This window comes from Lithobates pipiens, unplaced genomic scaffold, assembly GCF_037356315.1.
Source record: "Lithobates pipiens isolate NorthernLeopardFrog02 unplaced genomic scaffold, aLitPip1_a1.2 Scaffold_8, whole genome shotgun sequence".
In the NCBI taxonomy this organism is placed as follows: Eukaryota; Metazoa; Chordata; class Amphibia; order Anura; family Ranidae; genus Lithobates; species Lithobates pipiens.
Genome location: NW_027507903.1, coordinates 593,054,021 through 593,072,419, shown reverse-complemented (window position 1 = coordinate 593,072,419; position 18,399 = coordinate 593,054,021). Strand labels below are relative to the sequence as shown.

Sequence of the window (18,399 nt, the reverse complement as noted above, 5' to 3'; positions counted from 1 at the left end):
ATTTTCTAGGACAGGTTGAAGATAAAAGGGAGAATCTAACCTGTAAGCATGCAGATAGGGTCCAGTCCAGTTTCTGGCTTACTTTTACCTACAGGCCAATGCTCTTTCACCGGAAACAAGGGCCTTGCAAAAAGACACTGCCCGAACGGCTTCCTTAAGTCCTGGACCAAGACACTTCCAGTATTCTTAATCAGTGACTGGGTTACAAATGAAGTTCCCCTTTAGCCTCATGATGCCAGGTCCAGCAGAGGAAATGCAGGCCAAAAAATAAGGTAGAATCCACTCTGGATTATAGGCAAGAGAAGATCAAGCAGCGTGTGCCAGTCGCAGATTGTTTACGGGAGCCCAGGTAAGCTACCACAGACAAGGTTCTATGGCAGGAAACAGTTGGTCAAACAATCACCTTCAGCCACCTTTATTTCTGGTGCAGATTCCAAGAGCCTCGAGGGGGGAGGTTGGCTTCCCGTCCCCTAGGACATTTCATCTCTCTGGTCCAGTGAGCGTTCCTGGCAGATGTGCATAAAGACTGCCCAATCAGAAGCTCAAGGACCTCAAAGCGCCCGAACAGGGACTTGAACCCTGGACCCTCAGATTAAAAGTCTGATGCTCTACCGACTGAGCTATCCAGGCTCTGAAAAATCCACCACCAGAAGAGTCCAAAGCTGTTTGAATCTTGACATCTATGGTGGAAAAAGAGCATTCAGCCTGAAAGCACAAGTATTTGGCTTGCCCAGGCTGGCCAATCGTCCTCTCCCGTTTCATTTTCTAGGACAGGTTGAAGATAAAAGGGAGAATCTAACCTGTAAGCATGCAGATAGGGTCCAGTCCAGTTTCTGGCTTACTTTTACCTACAGGCCAATGCTCTTTCACCGGAAACAAGGGCCTTGCAAAAAGACACTGCCCGAACGGCTTCCTTAAGTCCTGGACCAAGACACTTCCAGTATTCTTAATCAGTGACTGGGTTACAAATGAAGTTCCCCTTTAGCCCCATGATGCCAGGTCCAGCAGAGGAAACGCAGGCCAAAAAATAAGGTAGAATCCACTCTGGATTATAGGCAAGAGAAGATCAAGCAGCGTGTGCCAGTCGCAGATTGTTTACGGGAGCCCAGGTAAGCTACCACAGACAAGGTTCTATGGCAGGAAACAGTTGGTCAAACAATCACCTTCAGCCACCTTTATTTCTGGTGCAGATTCCAAGAGCCTCGAGGGGGGAGGTTGGCTTCCCGTCCCCTAGGACATTTCATCTCTCTGGTCCAGTGAGCGTTCCTGGCAGATGTGCATAAAGACTGCCCAATCAGAAGCTCAAGGACCTCAAAGCGCCCGAACAGGGACTTGAACCCTGGACCCTCAGATTAAAAGTCTGATGCTCTACCGACTGAGCTATCCGGGCTCCAAAAAATCCACCACCAGAAGAGTCCAAAGCTGTTTGAATCTTGACATCTATGGTGGAAAAAGAGCATTCAGCCTGAAAGCACAAGTATTTGGCTTGCCCAGGCTGGCCAATCGTCCTCTCCCGTTTCATTTTCTAGGACAGGTTGAAGATAAAAGGGAGAATCTAACCTGTAAGCATGCAGATAGGGTCCAGTCCAGTTTCTGGCTTACTTTTACCTACAGGCCAATGCTCTTTCACCGGAAACAAGGGCCTTGCAAAAAGACACTGCCCGAACGGCTTCCTTAAGTCCTGGACCAAGACACTTCCAGTATTCTTAATCAGTGACTGGGTTACAAATGAAGTTCCCCTTTAGCCCCATGATGCCAGGTCCAGCAGAGGAAACGCAGGCCAAAAAATAAGGTAGAATCCACTCTGGATTATAGGCAAGAGAAGATCAAGCAGCGTGTGCCAGTCGCAGATTGTTTACGGGAGCCCAGGTAAGCTACCACAGACAAGGTTCTATGGCAGGAAACAGTTGGTCAAACAATCACCTTCAGCCACCTTTATTTCTGGTGCAGATTCCAAGAGCCTCGAGGGGGGAGGTTGGCTTCCCGTCCCCTAGGACATTTCATCGCTCTGGTCCAGTGAGCGTTCCTGGCAGATGTGCATAAAGACTGCCCAATCAGAAGCTCAAGGACCTCAAAGCGCCCGAACAGGGACTTGAACCCTGGACCCTCAGATTAAAAGTCTGATGCTCTACCGACTGAGCTATCCAGGCTCTGAAAAATCCACCACCAGAAGAGTCCAAAGCTGTTTGAATCTTGACATCTATGGTGGAAAAAGAGCATTCAGTCTGAAAGCACAAGTATTTGGCTTGCCCAGGCTGGCCAATCGTCCTCTCCCGTTTCATTTTCTAGGACAGGTTGAAGATAAAAGGGAGAATCTAACCTGTAAGCATGCAGATAGGGTCCAGTCCAGTTTCTGGCTTACTTTTACCTACAGGCCAATGCTCTTTCACAGGAAACAAGGGCCTTGCAAAAAGACACTGCCCGAACGGCTTCCTTAAGTCCTGGACCAAGACACTTCCAGTATTCTTAATCAGTGACTGGGTTACAAATGAAGTTCCCCTTTAGCCCCATGATGCCAGGTCCAGCAGAGGAAACGCAGGCCAAAAAATAAGGTAGAATCCACTCTGGATTATAGGCAAGAGAAGATCAAGCAGCGTGTGCCAGTCGCAGATTGTTTACGGGAGCCCAGGTAAGCTACCACAGACAAGGTTCTATGGCAGGAAACAGTTGGTCAAACAATCACCTTCAGCCACCTTTATTTCTGGTGCAGATTCCAAGAGCCTCGAGGGGGGAGGTTGGCTTCCCGTCCCCTAGGACATTTCATCTCTCTGGTCCAGTGAGCGTTCCTGGCAGATGTGCATAAAGACTGCCCAATCAGAAGCTCAAGGACCTCAAAGCGCCCGAACAGGGACTTGAACCCTGGACCCTCAGATTAAAAGTCTGATGCTCTACCGACTGAGCTATCCGGGCTCCAAAAAATCCACCACCAGAAGAGTCCAAAGCTGTTTGAATCTTGACATCTATGGTGGAAAAAGAGCATTCAGCCTGAAAGCACAAGTATTTGGCTTGCCCAGGCTGGCCAATCGTCCTTTCCCGTTTCATTTTCTAGGACAGGTTGAAGATAAAAGGGAGAATCTAACCTGTAAGCATGCAGATAGGGTCCAGTCCAGTTTCTGGCTTACTTTTACCTACAGGCCAATGCTCTTTCACCGGAAACAAGGGCCTTGCAAAAAGACACTGCCCGAACGGCTTCCTTAAGTCCTGGACCAAGACACTTCCAGTATTCTTAATCAGTGACTGGGTTACAAATGAAGTTCCCCTTTAGCCTCATGATGCCAGGTCCAGCAGAGGAAATGCAGGCCAAAAAATAAGGTAGAATCCACTCTGGATTATAGGCAAGAGAAGATCAAGCAGCGTGTGCCAGTCGCAGATTGTTTACGGGAGCCCAGGTAAGCTACCACAGACAAGGTTCTATGGCAGGAAACAGTTGGTCAAACAATCACCTTCAGCCACCTTTATTTCTGGTGCAGATTCCAAGAGCCTCGAGGGGGGAGGTTGGCTTCCCGTCCCCTAGGACATTTCATCTCTCTGGTCCAGTGAGCGTTCCTGGCAGATGTGCATAAAGACTACCCAATCAGAAGCTCAAGGACCTCAAAGCGCCCAAACAGGGACTTGAACCCTGGACCCTCAGATTAAAAGTCTGATGCTCTACCGACTGAGCTATCCGGGCTCTGAAAAATCCACCACCAGAAGAGTCCAAAGCTGTTTGAATCTTGACATTTATGGTGGAAAAAGAGCATTCAGCCTGAAAGCACAAGTATTTGGCTTGCCCAGGCTGGCCAATCGTCCTCTCCCGTTTCATTTTCTAGGACAGGTTGAAGATAAAAGGGAGAATCTAACCTGTAAGCATGCAGATAGGGTCCAGTCCAGTTTCTGGCTTACTTTTACCTACAGGCCAATGCTCTTTCACCGGAAACAAGGGCCTTGCAAAAAGACACTGCCCGAACGGCTTCCTTAAGTCCTGGACCAAGACACTTCCAGTATTCTTAATCAGTGACTGGGTTACAAATGAAGTTCCCCTTTAGCCTCATGATGCCAGGTCCAGCAGAGGAAACGCAGGCCAAAAAATAAGGTAGAATGCACTCTGGATTATAGGCAAGAGAAGATCAAGCAGCGTGTGCCAGTCGCAGATTGTTTACGGGAGCCCAGGTAAGCTACCACAGACAAGGTTCTATGGCAGGAAACAGTTGGTCAAACAATCACCTTCAGCCACCTTTATTTCTGGTGCAGATTCCAAGAGCCTCGAGGGGGGAGGTTGGCTTCCCGTCCCCTAGGACATTTCATCTCTCTGGTCCAGTGAGCGTTCCTGGCAGATGTGCATAAAGACTGCCCAATCAGAAGCTCAAGGACCTCAAAGCGCCCGAACAGGGACTTGAACCCTGGACCCTCAGATTAAAAGTCTGATGCTCTACCGACTGAGCTATCCAGGCTCTGAAAAATCCACCACCAGAAGAGTCCAAAGCTGTTTGAATCTTGACATCTATGGTGGAAAAAGAGCATTCAGCCTGAAAGCACAAGTATTTGGCTTGCCCAGGCTGGCCAATCGTCCTCTCCCGTTTCATTTTCTAGGACAGGTTGAAGATAAAAGGGAGAATCTAACCTGTAAGCATGCAGATAGGGTCCAGTCCAGTTTCTGGCTTACTTTTACCTACAGGCCAATGCTCTTTCACCGGAAACAAGGGCCTTGCAAAAAGACACTGCCCGAACGGCTTCCTTAAGTCCTGGACCAAGACACTTCCAGTATTCTTAATCAGTGACTGGGTTACAAATGAAGTTCCCCTTTAGCCCCATGATGCCAGGTCCAGCAGAGGAAACGCAGGCCAAAAAATAAGGTAGAATCCACTCTGGATTATAGGCAAGAGAAGATCAAGCAGCGTGTGCCAGTCGCAGATTGTTTACGGGAGCCCAGGTAAGCTACCACAGACAAGGTTCTATGGCAGGAAACAGTTGGTCAAACAATCACCTTCAGCCACCTTTATTTCTGGTGCAGATTCCAAGAGCCTCGAGGGGGGAGGTTGGCTTCCCGTCCCCTAGGACATTTCATCTCTCTGGTCCAGTGAGCGTTCCTGGCAGATGTGCATAAAGACTGCCCAATCAGAAGCTCAAGGACCTCAAAGCGCCCGAACAGGGACTTGAACCCTGGACCCTCAGATTAAAAGTCTGATGCTCTACCGACTGAGCTATCCAGGCTCTGAAAAATCCACCACCAGAAGAGTCCAAAGCTGTTTGAATCTTGACATCTATGGTGGAAAAAGAGCATTCAGTCTGAAAGCACAAGTATTTGGCTTGCCCAGGCTGGCCAATCGTCCTCTCCCGTTTCATTTTCTAGGACAGGTTGAAGATAAAAGGGAGAATCTAACCTGTAAGCATGCAGATAGGGTCCAGTCCAGTTTCTGGCTTACTTTTACCTACAGGCCAATGCTCTTTCACAGGAAACAAGGGCCTTGCAAAAAGACACTGCCCGAACGGCTTCCTTAAGTCCTGGACCAAGACACTTCCAGTATTCTTAATCAGTGACTGGGTTACAAATGAAGTTCCCCTTTAGCCCCATGATGCCAGGTCCAGCAGAGGAAACGCAGGCCAAAAAATAAGGTAGAATCCACTCTGGATTATAGGCAAGAGAAGATCAAGCAGCGTGTGCCAGTCGCAGATTGTTTACGGGAGCCCAGGTAAGCTACCACAGACAAGGTTCTATGGCAGGAAACAGTTGGTCAAACAATCACCTTCAGCCACCTTTATTTCTGGTGCAGATTCCAAGAGCCTCGAGGGGGGAGGTTGGCTTCCCGTCCCCTAGGACATTTCATCTCTCTGGTCCAGTGAGCGTTCCTGGCAGATGTGCATAAAGACTGCCCAATCAGAAGCTCAAGGACCTCAAAGCGCCCGAACAGGGACTTGAACCCTGGACCCTCAGATTAAAAGTCTGATGCTCTACCGACTGAGCTATCCGGGCTCCAAAAAATCCACCACCAGAAGAGTCCAAAGCTGTTTGAATCTTGACATCTATGGTGGAAAAAGAGCATTCAGCCTGAAAGCACAAGTATTTGGCTTGCCCAGGCTGGCCAATCGTCCTTTCCCGTTTCATTTTCTAGGACAGGTTGAAGATAAAAGGGAGAATCTAACCTGTAAGCATGCAGATAGGGTCCAGTCCAGTTTCTGGCTTACTTTTACCTACAGGCCAATGCTCTTTCACCGGAAACAAGGGCCTTGCAAAAAGACACTGCCCGAACGGCTTCCTTAAGTCCTGGACCAAGACACTTCCAGTATTCTTAATCAGTGACTGGGTTACAAATGAAGTTCCCCTTTAGCCTCATGATGCCAGGTCCAGCAGAGGAAATGCAGGCCAAAAAATAAGGTAGAATCCACTCTGGATTATAGGCAAGAGAAGATCAAGCAGCGTGTGCCAGTCGCAGATTGTTTACGGGAGCCCAGGTAAGCTACCACAGACAAGGTTCTATGGCAGGAAACAGTTGGTCAAACAATCACCTTCAGCCACCTTTATTTCTGGTGCAGATTCCAAGAGCCTCGAGGGGGGAGGTTGGCTTCCCGTCCCCTAGGACATTTCATCTCTCTGGTCCAGTGAGCGTTCCTGGCAGATGTGCATAAAGACTACCCAATCAGAAGCTCAAGGACCTCAAAGCGCCCAAACAGGGACTTGAACCCTGGACCCTCAGATTAAAAGTCTGATGCTCTACCGACTGAGCTATCCGGGCTCTGAAAAATCCACCACCAGAAGAGTCCAAAGCTGTTTGAATCTTGACATTTATGGTGGAAAAAGAGCATTCAGCCTGAAAGCACAAGTATTTGGCTTGCCCAGGCTGGCCAATCGTCCTCTCCCGTTTCATTTTCTAGGACAGGTTGAAGATAAAAGGGAGAATCTAACCTGTAAGCATGCAGATAGGGTCCAGTCCAGTTTCTGGCTTACTTTTACCTACAGGCCAATGCTCTTTCACCGGAAACAAGGGCCTTGCAAAAAGACACTGCCCGAACGGCTTCCTTAAGTCCTGGACCAAGACACTTCCAGTATTCTTAATCAGTGACTGGGTTACAAATGAAGTTCCCCTTTAGCCTCATGATGCCAGGTCCAGCAGAGGAAACGCAGGCCAAAAAATAAGGTAGAATGCACTCTGGATTATAGGCAAGAGAAGATCAAGCAGCGTGTGCCAGTCGCAGATTGTTTACGGGAGCCCAGGTAAGCTACCACAGACAAGGTTCTATGGCAGGAAACAGTTGGTCAAACAATCACCTTCAGCCACCTTTATTTCTGGTGCAGATTCCAAGAGCCTCGAGGGGGGAGGTTGGCTTCCCGTCCCCTAGGACATTTCATCTCTCTGGTCCAGTGAGCGTTCCTGGCAGATGTGCATAAAGACTGCCCAATCAGAAGCTCAAGGACCTCAAATCGACCGAACAGGGACTTGAACCCTGGACCCTCAGATTAAAAGTCTGATGCTCTACCGACTGAGCTATCCGGGCTCTGAAAAATCCACCACCAGAAGAGTCCAAAGCTGTTTGAATCTTGACATCTATGGTGGAAAAAGAGCATTCAGCCTGAAAGCACAAGTATTTGGCTTGCCCAGGCTGGCCAATCGTCCTCTCCCGTTTAATTTTCTAGGACAGGTTGAAGATAAAAGGGAGAATCTAACCTGTAAGCATGCAGATAGGGTCCAGTCCAGTTTCTGGATTACTTTTACCTACAGGCCAATGCTCTTTCACCGGAAACAAGGGCCTTGCAAAAAGACACTGCCCGAACGGCTTCCTTAAGTCCTGGACCAAGACACTTCCAGTATTCTTAATCAGTGACTGGGTTACAAATGAAGTTCCCCTTTAGCCTCATGATGCCAGGTCCAGCAGAGGAAACGCAGGCCAAAAAATAAGGTAGAATCAACTCTGGATTATAGGCAAGAGAAGATCAAGCAGCGTGTGCCAGTCGCAGATTGTTTACGGGAGCCCAGGTAAGCTACCACAGACAAGGTTCTATGGCAGGAAACAGTTGGTCAAACAATCACCTTCAGCCACCTTTATTTCTGGTGCAGATTCCAAGAGCCTCGAGGGGGGAGGTTGGCTTCCCGTCCCCTAGGACATTTCATCTCTCTGGTCCAGTGAGCGTTCCTGGCAGATGTGCATAAAGACTGCCCAATCAGAAGCTCAAGGACCTCAAAGCGCCCGAACAGGGACTTGAACCCTGGACCCTCAGATTAAAAGTCTGATGCTCTACCGACTGAGCTATCCGGGCTCTGAAAAATCCACCACCAGAAGAGTCCAAAGCTGTTTGAATCTTGACATCTATGGTGGAAAAAGAGCATTCAGCCTGAAAGCACAAGTATTTGGCTTGCCCAGGCTGGCCAATCGTCCTCTCCCGTTTCATTTTCTAGGACAGGTTGAAGATAAAAGGGAGAATCTAACCTGTAAGCATGCAGATAGGGTCCAGTCCAGTTTCTGGATTACTTTTACCTACAGGCCAATGCTCTTTCACCGGAAACAAGGGCCTTGCAAAAAGACACTGCCCGAACGGCTTCCTTAAGTCCTGGACCAAGACACTTCCAGTATTCTTAATCAGTGACTGGGTTACAAATGAAGTTCCCCTTTAGCCTCATGATGCCAGGTCCAGCAGAGGAAACGCAGGCCAAAAAATAAGGTAGAATCCACTCTGGATTATAGGCAAGAGAAGATCAAGCAGCGTGTGCCAGTCGCAGATTGTTTACGGGAGCCCAGGTAAGCTACCACAGACAAGGTTCTATGGCAGGAAACAGTTGGTCAAACAATCACCTTCAGCCACCTTTATTTCTGGTGCAGATTCCAAGAGCCTCGAGGGGGGAGGTTGGCTTCCCGTCCCCTAGGACATTTCATCTCTCTGGTCCAGTGAGCGTTCCTGGCAGATGTGCATAAAGACTACCCAATCAGAAGCTCAAGGACCTCAAAGCGCCCAAACAGGGACTTGAACCCTGGACCCTCAGATTAAAAGTCTGATGCTCTACCGACTGAGCTATCCGGGCTCTGAAAAATCCACCACCAGAAGAGTCCAAAGCTGTTTGAATCTTGACATTTATGGTGGAAAAAGAGCATTCAGCCTGAAAGCACAAGTATTTGGCTTGCCCAGGCTGGCCAATCGTCCTCTCCCGTTTCATTTTCTAGGACAGGTTGAAGATAAAAGGGAGAATCTAACCTGTAAGCATGCAGATAGGGTCCAGTCCAGTTTCTGGCTTACTTTTACCTACAGGCCAATGCTCTTTCACCGGAAACAAGGGCCTTGCAAAAAGACACTGCCCGAACGGCTTCCTTAAGTCCTGGACCAAGACACTTCCAGTATTCTTAATCAGTGACTGGGTTACAAATGAAGTTCCCCTTTAGCCTCATGATGCCAGGTCCAGCAGAGGAAACGCAGGCCAAAAAATAAGGTAGAATCCACTCTGGATTATAGGCAAGAGAAGATCAAGCAGCGTGTGCCAGTCGCAGATTGTTTACGGGAGCCCAGGTAAGCTACCACAGACAAGGTTCTATGGCAGGAAACAGTTGGTCAAACAATCACCTTCAGCCACCTTTATTTCTGGTGCAGATTCCAAGAGCCTCGAGGGGGGAGGTTGGCTTCCCGTCCCCTAGGACATTTCATCTCTCTGGTCCAGTGAGCGTTCCTGGCAGATGTGCATAAAGACTGCCCAATCAGAAGCTCAAGGACCTCAAAGCGCCCGAACAGGGACTTGAACCCTGGACCCTCAGATTAAAAGTCTGATGCTCTACCGACTGAGCTATCCAGGCTCTGAAAAATCCACCACCAGAAGAGTCCAAAGCTGTTTGAATCTTGACATCTATGGTGGAAAAAGAGCATTCAGCCTGAAAGCACAAGTATTTGGCTTGCCCAGGCTGGCCAATCGTCCTCTCCCGTTTAATTTTCTAGGACAGGTTGAAGATAAAAGGGAGAATCTAACCTGTAAGCATGCAGATAGGGTCCAGTCCAGTTTCTGGATTACTTTTACCTACAGGCCAATGCTCTTTCACCGGAAACAAGGGCCTTGCAAAAAGACACTGCCCGAACGGCTTCCTTAAGTCCTGGACCAAGACACTTCCAGTATTCTTAATCAGTGACTGGGTTACAAATGAAGTTCCCCTTTAGCCTCATGATGCCAGGTCCAGCAGAGGAAACGCAGGCCAAAAAATAAGGTAGAATCCACTCTGGATTATAGGCAAGAGAAGATCAAGCAGCGTGTGCCAGTCGCAGATTGTTTACGGGAGCCCAGGTAAGCTACCACAGACAAGGTTCTATGGCAGGAAACAGTTGGTCAAACAATCACCTTCAGCCACCTTTATTTCTGGTGCAGATTCCAAGAGCCTCGAGGGGGGAGGTTGGCTTCCCGTCCCCTAGGACATTTCATCTCTCTGGTCCAGTGAGCGTTCCTGGCAGATGTGCATAAAGACTACCCAATCAGAAGCTCAAGGACCTCAAAGCGCCCAAACAGGGACTTGAACCCTGGACCCTCAGATTAAAAGTCTGATGCTCTACCGACTGAGCTATCCGGGCTCTGAAAAATCCACCACCAGAAGAGTCCAAAGCTGTTTGAATCTTGACATTTATGGTGGAAAAAGAGCATTCAGCCTGAAAGCACAAGTATTTGGCTTGCCCAGGCTGGCCAATCGTCCTCTCCCGTTTCATTTTCTAGGACAGGTTGAAGATAAAAGGGAGAATCTAACCTGTAAGCATGCAGATAGGGTCCAGTCCAGTTTCTGGCTTACTTTTACCTACAGGCCAATGCTCTTTCACCGGAAACAAGGGCCTTGCAAAAAGACACTGCCCGAACGGCTTCCTTAAGTCCTGGACCAAGACACTTCCAGTATTCTTAATCAGTGACTGGGTTACAAATGAAGTTCCCCTTTAGCCTCATGATGCCAGGTCCAGCAGAGGAAACGCAGGCCAAAAAATAAGGTAGAATCCACTCTGGATTATAGGCAAGAGAAGATCAAGCAGCGTGTGCCAGTCGCAGATTGTTTACGGGAGCCCAGGTAAGCTACCACAGACAAGGTTCTATGGCAGGAAACAGTTGGTCAAACAATCACCTTCAGCCACCTTTATTTCTGGTGCAGATTCCAAGAGCCTCGAGGGGGGAGGTTGGCTTCCCGTCCCCTAGGACATTTCATCTCTCTGGTCCAGTGAGCGTTCCTGGCAGATGTGCATAAAGACTGCCCAATCAGAAGCTCAAGGACCTCAAAGCGCCCGAACAGGGACTTGAACCCTGGACCCTCAGATTAAAAGTCTGATGCTCTACCGACTGAGCTATCCGGGCTCTGAAAAATCCACCACCAGAAGAGTCCAAAGCTGTTTGAATCTTGACATCTATGGTGGAAAAAGAGCATTCAGCCTGAAAGCACAAGTATTTGGCTTGCCCAGGCTGGCCAATCGTCCTCTCCCGTTTAATTTTCTAGGACAGGTTGAAGATAAAAGGGAGAATCTAACCTGTAAGCATGCAGATAGGGTCCAGTCCAGTTTCTGGATTACTTTTACCTACAGGCCAATGCTCTTTCACCGGAAACAAGGGCCTTGCAAAAAGACACTGCCCGAACGGCTTCCTTAAGTCCTGGACCAAGACACTTCCAGTATTCTTAATCAGTGACTGGGTTACAAATGAAGTTCCCCTTTAGCCTCATGATGCCAGGTCCAGCAGAGGAAACGCAGGCCAAAAAATAAGGTAGAATCCACTCTGGATTATAGGCAAGAGAAGATCAAGCAGCGTGTGCCAGTCGCAGATTGTTTACGGGAGCCCAGGTAAGCTACCACAGACAAGGTTCTATGGCAGGAAACAGTTGGTCAAACAATCACCTTCAGCCACCTTTATTTCTGGTGCAGATTCCAAGAGCCTCGAGGGGGGAGGTTGGCTTCCCGTCCCCTAGGACATTTCATCTCTCTGGTCCAGTGAGCGTTCCTGGCAGATGTGCATAAAGACTGCCCAATCAGAAGCTCAAGGACCTCAAAGCGCCCGAACAGGGACTTGAACCCTGGACCCTCAGATTAAAAGTCTGATGCTCTACCGACTGAGCTATCCAGGCTCTGAAAAATCCACCACCAGAAGAGTCCAAAGCTGTTTGAATCTTGACATCTATGGTGGAAAAAGAGCATTCAGCCTGAAAGCACAAGTATTTGGCTTGCCCAGGCTGGCCAATCGTCCTCTCCCGTTTCATTTTCTAGGACAGGTTGAAGATAAAAGGGAGAATCTAACCTGTAAGCATGCAGATAGGGTCCAGTCCAGTTTCTGGCTTACTTTTACCTACAGGCCAATGCTCTTTCACCGGAAACAAGGGCCTTGCAAAAAGACACTGCCCGAACGGCTTCCTTAAGTCCTGGACCAAGACACTTCCAGTATTCTTAATCAGTGACTGGGTTACAAATGAAGTTCCCCTTTAGCCCCATGATGCCAGGTCCAGCAGAGGAAACGCAGGCCAAAAAATAAGGTAGAATCCACTCTGGATTATAGGCAAGAGAAGATCAAGCAGCGTGTGCCAGTCGCAGATTGTTTACGGGAGCCCAGGTAAGCTACCACAGACAAGGTTCTATGGCAGGAAACAGTTGGTCAAACAATCACCTTCAGCCACCTTTATTTCTGGTGCAGATTCCAAGAGCCTCGAGGGGGGAGGTTGGCTTCCCGTCCCCTAGGACATTTCATCTCTCTGGTCCAGTGAGCGTTCCTGGCAGATGTGCATAAAGACTGCCCAATCAGAAGCTCAAGGACCTCAAAGCACCCGAACAGGGACTTGAACCCTGGACCCTCAGATTAAAAGTCTGATGCTCTACCGACTGAGCTATCCAGGCTCTGAAAAATCCACCACCAGAAGAGTCCAAAGCTGTTTGAATCTTGACATCTATGGTGGAAAAAGAGCATTCAGTCTGAAAGCACAAGTATTTGGCTTGCCCAGGCTGGCCAATCGTCCTCTCCCGTTTCATTTTCTAGGACAGGTTGAAGATAAAAGGGAGAATCTAACCTGTAAGCATGCAGATAGGGTCCAGTCCAGTTTCTGGCTTACTTTTACCTACAGGCCAATGCTCTTTCACAGGAAACAAGGGCCTTGCAAAAAGACACTGCCCGAACGGCTTCCTTAAGTCCTGGACCAAGACACTTCCAGTATTCTTAATCAGTGACTGGGTTACAAATGAAGTTCCCCTTTAGCCCCATGATGCCAGGTCCAGCAGAGGAAACGCAGGCCAAAAAATAAGGTAGAATCCACTCTGGATTATAGGCAAGAGAAGATCAAGCAGCGTGTGCCAGTCGCAGATTGTTTACGGGAGCCCAGGTAAGCTACCACAGACAAGGTTCTATGGCAGGAAACAGTTGGTCAAACAATCACCTTCAGCCACCTTTATTTCTGGTGCAGATTCCAAGAGCCTCGAGGGGGGAGGTTGGCTTCCCGTCCCCTAGGACATTTCATCTCTCTGGTCCAGTGAGCGTTCCTGGCAGATGTGCATAAAGACTGCCCAATCAGAAGCTCAAGGACCTCAAAGCGCCCGAACAGGGACTTGAACCCTGGACCCTCAGATTAAAAGTCTGATGCTCTACCGACTGAGCTATCCGGGCTCCAAAAAATCCACCACCAGAAGAGTCCAAAGCTGTTTGAATCTTGACATCTATGGTGGAAAAAGAGCATTCAGCCTGAAAGCACAAGTATTTGGCTTGCCCAGGCTGGCCAATCGTCCTTTCCCGTTTCATTTTCTAGGACAGGTTGAAGATAAAAGGGAGAATCTAACCTGTAAGCATGCAGATAGGGTCCAGTCCAGTTTCTGGCTTACTTTTACCTACAGGCCAATGCTCTTTCACCGGAAACAAGGGCCTTGCAAAAAGACACTGCCCGAACGGCTTCCTTAAGTCCTGGACCAAGACACTTCCAGTATTCTTAATCAGTGACTGGGTTACAAATGAAGTTCCCCTTTAGCCTCATGATGCCAGGTCCAGCAGAGGAAATGCAGGCCAAAAAATAAGGTAGAATCCACTCTGGATTATAGGCAAGAGAAGATCAAGCAGCGTGTGCCAGTCGCAGATTGTTTACGGGAGCCCAGGTAAGCTACCACAGACAAGGTTCTATGGCAGGAAACAGTTGGTCAAACAATCACCTTCAGCCACCTTTATTTCTGGTGCAGATTCCAAGAGCCTCGAGGGGGGAGGTTGGCTTCCCGTCCCCTAGGACATTTCATCTCTCTGGTCCAGTGAGCGTTCCTGGCAGATGTGCATAAAGACTACCCAATCAGAAGCTCAAGGACCTCAAAGCGCCCAAACAGGGACTTGAACCCTGGACCCTCAGATTAAAAGTCTGATGCTCTACCGACTGAGCTATCCGGGCTCTGAAAAATCCACCACCAGAAGAGTCCAAAGCTGTTTGAATCTTGACATTTATGGTGGAAAAAGAGCATTCAGCCTGAAAGCACAAGTATTTGGCTTGCCCAGGCTGGCCAATCGTCCTCTCCCGTTTCATTTTCTAGGACAGGTTGAAGATAAAAGGGAGAATCTAACCTGTAAGCATGCAGATAGGGTCCAGTCCAGTTTCTGGCTTACTTTTACCTACAGGCCAATGCTCTTTCACCGGAAACAAGGGCCTTGCAAAAAGACACTGCCCGAACGGCTTCCTTAAGTCCTGGACCAAGACACTTCCAGTATTCTTAATCAGTGACTGGGTTACAAATGAAGTTCCCCTTTAGCCTCATGATGCCAGGTCCAGCAGAGGAAACGCAGGCCAAAAAATAAGGTAGAATGCACTCTGGATTATAGGCAAGAGAAGATCAAGCAGCGTGTGCCAGTCGCAGATTGTTTACGGGAGCCCAGGTAAGCTACCACAGACAAGGTTCTATGGCAGGAAACAGTTGGTCAAACAATCACCTTCAGCCACCTTTATTTCTGGTGCAGATTCCAAGAGCCTCGAGGGGGGAGGTTGGCTTCCCGTCCCCTAGGACATTTCATCTCTCTGGTCCAGTGAGCGTTCCTGGCAGATGTGCATAAAGACTGCCCAATCAGAAGCTCAAGGACCTCAAATCGACCGAACAGGGACTTGAACCCTGGACCCTCAGATTAAAAGTCTGATGCTCTACCGACTGAGCTATCCGGGCTCTGAAAAATCCACCACCAGAAGAGTCCAAAGCTGTTTGAATCTTGACATCTATGGTGGAAAAAGAGCATTCAGCCTGAAAGCACAAGTATTTGGCTTGCCCAGGCTGGCCAATCGTCCTCTCCCGTTTAATTTTCTAGGACAGGTTGAAGATAAAAGGGAGAATCTAACCTGTAAGCATGCAGATAGGGTCCAGTCCAGTTTCTGGATTACTTTTACCTACAGGCCAATGCTCTTTCACCGGAAACAAGGGCCTTGCAAAAAGACACTGCCCGAACGGCTTCCTTAAGTCCTGGACCAAGACACTTCCAGTATTCTTAATCAGTGACTGGGTTACAAATGAAGTTCCCCTTTAGCCTCATGATGCCAGGTCCAGCAGAGGAAACGCAGGCCAAAAAATAAGGTAGAATCAACTCTGGATTATAGGCAAGAGAAGATCAAGCAGCGTGTGCCAGTCGCAGATTGTTTACGGGAGCCCAGGTAAGCTACCACAGACAAGGTTCTATGGCAGGAAACAGTTGGTCAAACAATCACCTTCAGCCACCTTTATTTCTGGTGCAGATTCCAAGAGCCTCGAGGGGGGAGGTTGGCTTCCCGTCCCCTAGGACATTTCATCTCTCTGGTCCAGTGAGCGTTCCTGGCAGATGTGCATAAAGACTGCCCAATCAGAAGCTCAAGGACCTCAAAGCGCCCGAACAGGGACTTGAACCCTGGACCCTCAGATTAAAAGTCTGATGCTCTACCGACTGAGCTATCCGGGCTCTGAAAAATCCACCACCAGAAGAGTCCAAAGCTGTTTGAATCTTGACATCTATGGTGGAAAAAGAGCATTCAGCCTGAAAGCACAAGTATTTGGCTTGCCCAGGCTGGCCAATCGTCCTCTCCCGTTTCATTTTCTAGGACAGGTTGAAGATAAAAGGGAGAATCTAACCTGTAAGCATGCAGATAGGGTCCAGTCCAGTTTCTGGATTACTTTTACCTACAGGCCAATGCTCTTTCACCGGAAACAAGGGCCTTGCAAAAAGACACTGCCCGAACGGCTTCCTTAAGTCCTGGACCAAGACACTTCCAGTATTCTTAATCAGTGACTGGGTTACAAATGAAGTTCCCCTTTAGCCTCATGATGCCAGGTCCAGCAGAGGAAACGCAGGCCAAAAAATAAGGTAGAATCCACTCTGGATTATAGGCAAGAGAAGATCAAGCAGCGTGTGCCAGTCGCAGATTGTTTACGGGAGCCCAGGTAAGCTACCACAGACAAGGTTCTATGGCAGGAAACAGTTGGTCAAACAATCACCTTCAGCCACCTTTATTTCTGGTGCAGATTCCAAGAGCCTCGAGGGGGGAGGTTGGCTTCCCGTCCCCTAGGACATTTCATCTCTCTGGTCCAGTGAGCGTTCCTGGCAGATGTGCATAAAGACTACCCAATCAGAAGCTCAAGGACCTCAAAGCGCCCAAACAGGGACTTGAACCCTGGACCCTCAGATTAAAAGTCTGATGCTCTACCGACTGAGCTATCCGGGCTCTGAAAAATCCACCACCAGAAGAGTCCAAAGCTGTTTGAATCTTGACATTTATGGTGGAAAAAGAGCATTCAGCCTGAAAGCACAAGTATTTGGCTTGCCCAGGCTGGCCAATCGTCCTCTCCCGTTTCATTTTCTAGGACAGGTTGAAGATAAAAGGGAGAATCTAACCTGTAAGCATGCAGATAGGGTCCAGTCCAGTTTCTGGCTTACTTTTACCTACAGGCCAATGCTCTTTCACCGGAAACAAGGGCCTTGCAAAAAGACACTGCCCGAACGGCTTCCTTAAGTCCTGGACCAAGACACTTCCAGTATTCTTAATCAGTGACTGGGTTACAAATGAAGTTCCCCTTTAGCCTCATGATGCCAGGTCCAGCAGAGGAAACGCAGGCCAAAAAATAAGGTAGAATCCACTCTGGATTATAGGCAAGAGAAGATCAAGCAGCGTGTGCCAGTCGCAGATTGTTTACGGGAGCCCAGGTAAGCTACCACAGACAAGGTTCTATGGCAGGAAACAGTTGGTCAAACAATCACCTTCAGCCACCTTTATTTCTGGTGCAGATTCCAAGAGCCTCGAGGGGGGAGGTTGGCTTCCCGTCCCCTAGGACATTTCATCTCTCTGGTCCAGTGAGCGTTCCTGGCAGATGTGCATAAAGACTGCCCAATCAGAAGCTCAAGGACCTCAAAGCGCCCGAACAGGGACTTGAACCCTGGACCCTCAGATTAAAAGTCTGATGCTCTACCGACTGAGCTATCCAGGCTCTGAAAAATCCACCACCAGAAGAGTCCAAAGCTGTTTGAATCTTGACATCTATGGTGGAAAAAGAGCATTCAGCCTGAAAGCACAAGTATTTGGCTTGCCCAGGCTGGCCAATCGTCCTCTCCCGTTTAATTTTCTAGGACAGGTTGAAGATAAAAGGGAGAATCTAACCTGTAAGCATGCAGATAGGGTCCAGTCCAGTTTCTGGATTACTTTTACCTACAGGCCAATGCTCTTTCACCGGAAACAAGGGCCTTGCAAAAAGACACTGCCCGAACGGCTTCCTTAAGTCCTGGACCAAGACACTTCCAGTATTCTTAATCAGTGACTGGGTTACAAATGAAGTTCCCCTTTAGCCTCATGATGCCAGGTCCAGCAGAGGAAACGCAGGCCAAAAAATAAGGTAGAATCCACTCTGGATTATAGGCAAGAGAAGATCAAGCAGCGTGTGCCAGTCGCAGATTGTTTACGGGAGCCCAGGTAAGCTACCACAGACAAGGTTCTATGGCAGGAAACAGTTGGTCAAACAATCACCTTCAGCCACCTTTATTTCTGGTGCAGATTCCAAGAGCCTCGAGGGGGGAGGTTGGCTTCCCGTCCCCTAGGACATTTCATCTCTCTGGTCCAGTGAGCGTTCCTGGCAGATGTGCATAAAGACTACCCAATCAGAAGCTCAAGGACCTCAAAGCGCCCAAACAGGGACTTGAACCCTGGACCCTCAGATTAAAAGTCTGATGCTCTACCGACTGAGCTATCCGGGCTCTGAAAAATCCACCACCAGAAGAGTCCAAAGCTGTTTGAATCTTGACATTTATGGTGGAAAAAGAGCATTCAGCCTGAAAGCACAAGTATTTGGCTTGCCCAGGCTGGCCAATCGTCCTCTCCCGTTTCATTTTCTAGGACAGGTTGAAGATAAAAGGGAGAATCTAACCTGTAAGCATGCAGATAGGGTCCAGTCCAGTTTCTGGCTTACTTTTACCTACAGGCCAATGCTCTTTCACCGGAAACAAGGGCCTTGCAAAAAGACACTGCCCGAACGGCTTCCTTAAG

At 48.6% G+C, this 18,399-nt stretch overlaps 7 non-coding genes across 7 annotated transcripts; all 7 read right to left on the bottom strand.

Moving 5' to 3' along the window:
* Positions 1–1,317: 1,317 nt before the first annotated feature.
* TRNAK-UUU (transfer RNA lysine (anticodon UUU)) lies at positions 1,318–1,390 on the bottom strand. Its single transcript has one exon. It is a non-coding gene; the product is annotated as a tRNA-Lys (tRNA).
* A 1,447-nt stretch (positions 1,391–2,837) lies between these two features.
* On the bottom strand, positions 2,838–2,910 carry TRNAK-UUU (transfer RNA lysine (anticodon UUU)). The gene has a single exon. It is a non-coding gene; the product is annotated as a tRNA-Lys (tRNA).
* Positions 2,911–5,877: 2,967 nt separating this feature from the next.
* On the bottom strand, positions 5,878–5,950 carry TRNAK-UUU (transfer RNA lysine (anticodon UUU)). The gene has a single exon. It is a non-coding gene; the product is annotated as a tRNA-Lys (tRNA).
* Positions 5,951–8,157: 2,207 nt separating this feature from the next.
* Positions 8,158–8,230, bottom strand: TRNAK-UUU (transfer RNA lysine (anticodon UUU)). Its single transcript has one exon. It is a non-coding gene; the product is annotated as a tRNA-Lys (tRNA).
* Positions 8,231–11,197: 2,967 nt separating this feature from the next.
* On the bottom strand, positions 11,198–11,270 carry TRNAK-UUU (transfer RNA lysine (anticodon UUU)). Its single transcript has one exon. It is a non-coding gene; the product is annotated as a tRNA-Lys (tRNA).
* Positions 11,271–13,477: 2,207 nt separating this feature from the next.
* Positions 13,478–13,550, bottom strand: TRNAK-UUU (transfer RNA lysine (anticodon UUU)). The gene has a single exon. It is a non-coding gene; the product is annotated as a tRNA-Lys (tRNA).
* A 2,207-nt stretch (positions 13,551–15,757) lies between these two features.
* TRNAK-UUU (transfer RNA lysine (anticodon UUU)) lies at positions 15,758–15,830 on the bottom strand. Its single transcript has one exon. It is a non-coding gene; the product is annotated as a tRNA-Lys (tRNA).
* Between the last annotated feature and the right edge of the window lie 2,569 nt (positions 15,831–18,399).